Source organism: Lactuca saligna, chromosome 4 (genome assembly GCF_052625555.1).
Source record: "Lactuca saligna cultivar CGN05327 chromosome 4, ASM5262555v1, whole genome shotgun sequence".
Taxonomy (NCBI): domain Eukaryota; kingdom Viridiplantae; phylum Streptophyta; class Magnoliopsida; order Asterales; family Asteraceae; genus Lactuca; species Lactuca saligna.
Window position 1 is genome coordinate 330,711,003 of NC_136420.1, and position 5,647 is coordinate 330,716,649.

Here is a 5,647-nt window from a genome sequence, read left to right on the forward strand (position 1 = left end):
CTTTAGTAAACATCACAGTGAGATTTTTTGAATCAATTTGGTCTATCTTCATTTTATTTACATCTTCTGGTTTTGGTGTTGATTAGATAGTTAATTTCTTCTTCATCACTTTCGCTATCTCTTGATCCATGCCTGCAACCTCATAGACATAAGAAGCCAACATTCTCTTCAAGTGCTCTAGTATTGGTTCATATTCCCCCGAATTGGTGAGAAGAATGTTAAACAAAAGAATCCAATCATGAGGATTTAGATTTGGAATATCTGCTAGAGAAATCATTGACACCGAATTTGCAGACCCACGAGTGATTTTAAAATTGACATTCACAAATTTCCCAGCAGGTGTCGGTTTCAATACCTTGACATTTATTATTTTCTGTGCGCTCCATGTCAAGTACTGAGGTTGCCCATAATTCAAATAAAAATCAATAAGCTCTCTATCGACCTTTGGATGAGGGAAAGGAACCTCGACAGTCCAATCAAAACAATGAAATGTGAATGCCTTTCTTGTTATCGGCATATCGAACTGCAAGTCCTTGGAATTGTCACAATCGAAAGAAGCAACAGGTTCCAACCAATAAACACTTGGAAACTCTATAGCTTGATTCATTAATGTCTCTTTCATCCATAAGGAAAACAAGGCCTTTTTACAGTTCAAGGCTTCTTCTTCTTCCTTGTTTCTCCTCTCCCTCTCCTCTGCTTCCCTTGCAACCTTCAATTTTTCATCCAACTTTCTGTCTTTTTTCTTTCTTTTGAGAGCATCAACAATAGTTTCTTCAATGTCATCATCACTATCATCTTTAATATCTTTTTGCTTGGCTTGAGAACCAGAACCTGAAGCTACATTATCCTTCAGTTCAGTTGTAACATTAACCTTCATATGATAAAGATCAGCCTTCAGTTGAACACCCCTCCCCCTTGTTTTGGAGGAATAAACTTCTCCGAAACACCTTTCATCTCATGTAACAATGCAAGGGCAGGAAGAAGTTTGGTTGTGATATGATTCCGAATGGTCAAGGTTAGGATGGGATCATGAGCACCAAGGATGTTGGTGAGCATATCCTTCACATCCCCTGCATAACTACGAAACACTGCTCTCTCCATCTTCAACAAAGCAATTTCCTTTTTAGCTTGAGCGAGCTGAACCTTCTAAACTTATATTGTGGAGGCTTGGCGAGCAATTTCTTCTTTCAAGGTACTCTCTTTTGCAAGATCAGCATGAAGTGAGTCCAGTCGGGAAGACATTGAACTAATAAGAGCAGTCTTTTCTGCTTGGATGGAGGAATGAACAGCTTCAAATTTGGTTTGTTCTTCCTGAAGAGACTTGGAAAGCGAATCCACAAAGGCTTGCACCTTGGCTGCATTTGTATCGTCGTGCCCTTTAAGAGAATCCAAAAAAATCTGAGTAGTATTAACAATGTCTGCAACATCAGCAGAGGCCTTTCGACAGGTAGAAGCAGATTCATTAACTGCATTGGTTTATTTGTCAATGGATTCGGTGTATTGCAGAATGGCAGTTTCCACAAAAGCTTTCAGCACAACACCACTATAAGCCTTGTTATCAGCAAGCAATTTATTCAACTTCTCGTTAATACTCTCCAAGTGTTGGCTAGTGATTGGAGCATCATCAGCCTCATTAGTAGGAAGCCTATAAGGACTGAAGTATGTAGAGTCATACTCATCATTAGCACCACCGAGAGTTGCACCAGAATCGGTTGAATGTGTAGGTGAAAGAGGTTTATTAATCACAGGAGGTTCGGTTTCAGTAGGTGCCCCCGTATCAGATACGTTGACCCAGATTAGGAAATTATAGGAGGTGGTAAGATAGTTGTAGAAATAGAAATGGAAGAAATTTGTGGTGGAAAAGAGGTTGTTGTTTTTGATGTGGTAACAACCGAAACTGGAAATTTCTGTTTCGGTGATGGAGGTGGGGTTGGAAGTTTGTGACGAGGAGATTCGGTTGAAGTGGGAGATCGTGGGGGAGTATTGCCTCTTGGTGATTCTTGATGAGTTTCCTCTTCTTCATCATCATCTTGATTTTTAGAGCTAGGAGGAGTAGGATTCTTTGATCTTTTCGCCATCTTTTTAATTTTCTTTGGCTTAGAAGAAGCCCCTTTCTCTGACTTGCGCTTCTTTGACTTAGAAGGCTTAGATTGATCCTCCTCTTTTGTATCCTTCTTGAGTATAACCCTTTTCCCTCGATTGCCATGCTTGTCTACTGCGTCCAGGGAAGCCTATTGTTCCGGAGATAGGACTCTCGGTTCCTTAGGAGGAAGTTTACGATAATCAGCCATAACTTGACTCTCGGCTGTGACACATCGATACATGGACTCGGGAATAGATGCATAGTGAGGGAACTTTGTTGGAACAGAAAGAATGATCTTCTTGGTGTGAAACGTTGCAATAGACGCGACTAGGGCATCTTTCATCACCAGAATAGCCAAAGTGTCGATAGCCCTTCTTGTGATAAGAGTCCAGAACCTTCCACAAGAAATTTCTGAATGCCGAGTAGAAGTATTGAGGCTCTGCACAACTTGAGACCAGATAATGGACCCATAATCAAGATTGAGACCATTGTAAATACCATAGAGAAGGGTCAGAAAACCCTTGCTGGTGCCATCAGATCTAGCACTCCGCTCCGCTAAACTCTTGATAAGAAGAGTAAGTAATTTATTCCACTGAGATGGTAGACACGACTTCTTGACCTTTGTAATGGTGGTTAGCACATCCGTATAACCCATCTCATAAAGCATCGAGAACAACTGCGCAGTGGTGATGAAGTCGGGTGAGTTGACTGAGGAATCCACAGCAAGATGTAATAACGAACAAAACCTTCCTTTGGAAATAGAGGCCTTTTTGGAATGGATTTGAAAGTAAATGTGTTCTTTGTTCTTGTCATATGTTGCAGTCACTACTAGAAAAACAGCCTTTTACGATGCTCATTGCGCGTCGTAAAAGGCTCAGACGACGCGCAAATGCGCGTCAAGGAAGGCCCTGTCATAAAGAGAGACGACGCGCGTTTACGACACGCATTGCATATCAAGGAAGGTCCTATCATAAAGGAAGACAACACGCATTCGCATGTCGTAACCTTACGACGCGCGTGTTAATGACACACAATGTGTATCAAGAAAGCCCCTGTCAAGAAAGGCCATGTCATAAATGAAGATGACACACATTTTTGCGTATCGTAAATTTAAATGTTTAAAAAAAATTATATTTATTAATTTTTAAATTAAATTTGCATTTAATTTCTCATAATATAAATAAAATACCATATACAAAAAATACAATCCATGCATAATATAAAATAAAATTGCATACTCAAAAAATAAAATAAATTGCACAAATTATAATGTCATACAAAGAATCATTCAAATGTTAAAAAAATAATACATTGCTAACATGGGTTATACATTTCTATAAAACTAACATGTAATCATACAACTCTGTTTCTTACTGGAAACGTTTCATGTTATTTGTTTTTGCCAACGCCTTATGTGCGTACCACCTGCTTAATGTGTCCTGGAAAGGAATGCCAAACATAATTACAAGTCTCCCTTAATCTTGATTACTCACCTGCTTAAGTAGAATGCTGTTGTTGAGAAGGTTACCTAGCAACAGAGAAAAATACAACACCTCTCTCATAATCACAACATCATTTATAGAAAAAGGGTTGTCAATTACTTTCATTAAGACTTTCATTCAATCACAAAAATATTAAATAAAAGGGTGAAAAAAAAATAACTTACTTTTGATAAGTTGATCTCCCTTAGAGCAAACACAGCTAAAGCATTGAACAAGACCCTAGGGCCTTCTTCTAACGGTTATTATATATTGTATTAAAGAGTGTACTTCTAGTCAAGAGGAAGTACCTGATCTAGATCCATGGCAGCAAAAAGATTTGATGCAACTGCTATATCTGAGAGAGAAAGAGCAGCATGTACTTCATCGATAAAAGAAAAAGAAGGAAACCATTTTTGACTATTCCACCGGTAGCTCATTTTTTACTATTCCACCCGGTCAGATTTGAAGAGAGTCAAACCCGACCAAACACCATGAAGACCAAAACCCGAGGGAGCATAGAAAAGAAAAGCAGACGATAAAATTCCAACAAGCATCTATAGTGAAAAACATATTAATCCAAGGGCAAATACGTAATTTTATATTCATGTCTAAAAAAAAGCATACCATGGAATAAGCAGGGGAAGTCTGAAACGCCATAATGCAAACCATCAACAATAAAAGCCAAAGCATTCAAAGGCTGACTAGCACTCACAAACTTTTTTCACAAAAACAAAACACATCATAAATATATATATATATATATATATATATATAATAATAATAATAATAATAATAATAATAATAATAATAATAATAATAATAATAATAACAATGGTATTATAGAGATTTTACCAAAACCTCGGTTCTAGCAATCGCCAATACTCCAATGTCCTTAGTGAACAGTGTGACTATGGAACCAAATGAAACTCCCAATATTGCAGCCAAAGTAACACCAATCACAAAACCAATATAGAGAAAATAATAAACATTAATTTTTATAAAATAAAAACATTTTTATATATTATATAAAGAAAATAATTATTAATTAACATTACAGTCAACACGAAGTATGTGATATCCTTCACGAATTTATAATCCCCTTTTGAAACCGAACTAGCAATCAACGCCTAAAACAAAAGAAAATAAAAAAAAAAACGTTAAGAAGTCAACTAATTGACAAATAGTCAAACATTTTCCTTAAATTATGTCAAGTCAAGTCAATGTCAACATTTGGTGAATTTATACTTGACCAGATGCAACCAATGCATCTGTAATAAGAGAAACAACCAACCAAACTTGTAGACATATCTGATGAAGCAGTGGAGTAGAGTACCTTGAGCATTTCGTTTTATGCTGTCAGCAACTGGTCCCGCCCTTGAAACTTTACCATACGCTGATAATATTGGAACTTGAACCCAATAATTTGTGAAGCATTAGACTGCAAGAAACACCCACAACAAAAGAGATTGGATAATGTACAAGTGACTCCATTCATGAGTAATAGCAGCCAGGTCCTTCAAAGTTGTTCCAACATACACAAGTGCAAATGTAATTATCTGAAAACCACATAAGTATATAAGTAAGCACATGGTTATATAAATTAAATATAAATGTTTGGGTGAAGTGATAATTATCATACCATCATTCCCAACCATTTCAAACCTTTTTGACTTTTGTTAAAGTCAAACCATCTGCCACAGGTAGCCTCTCATCATCTTCACAACAACAAACAAGGAGATTAGTCAGCCAAACATTACGCAGCTGCCCGACAGATTTAGCTTCTTCCTGTAAAGCATTTGTTAAGTTATTGGTCAAAATACACAGCTCACAAACTGCCATAAAAAGCACTTGTTAAGTTATTTGACAAATGCTATAAACACAAATAAAAGCATTCAAGTAACAATAACAGAAATCCAAACAATTAAATCTTACTTGCAGCTTCTAAAGCAGCAACAAGGGTTTTTTCTTTGAAATCTATTGATGTCAATCTTGATGTCTGTAAGTTTCAACCTATTGAAGTTCATTTGTCCTCTTACCATGTCACGAGCATCAACAAGTGCCTATTAATCAAATAAAAATGGAG

The 5,647-nt window shown here is 36.9% G+C and overlaps 1 long non-coding RNA gene across 1 annotated transcript; it reads right to left on the reverse strand.

Moving 5' to 3' along the window:
• Positions 1-3,378: 3,378 nt before the first annotated feature.
• LOC145040052 (uncharacterized) lies at positions 3,379-4,614 on the reverse strand. The gene is made up of 3 exons (XR_013679853.1): positions 4,417-4,614; positions 4,189-4,279; positions 3,379-4,118 (listed from the first exon to the last, which is right to left on the reverse strand). It is a non-coding gene; the product is annotated as an uncharacterized LOC145040052 (long non-coding RNA).
• Positions 4,615-5,647: the final 1,033 nt, after the last annotated feature.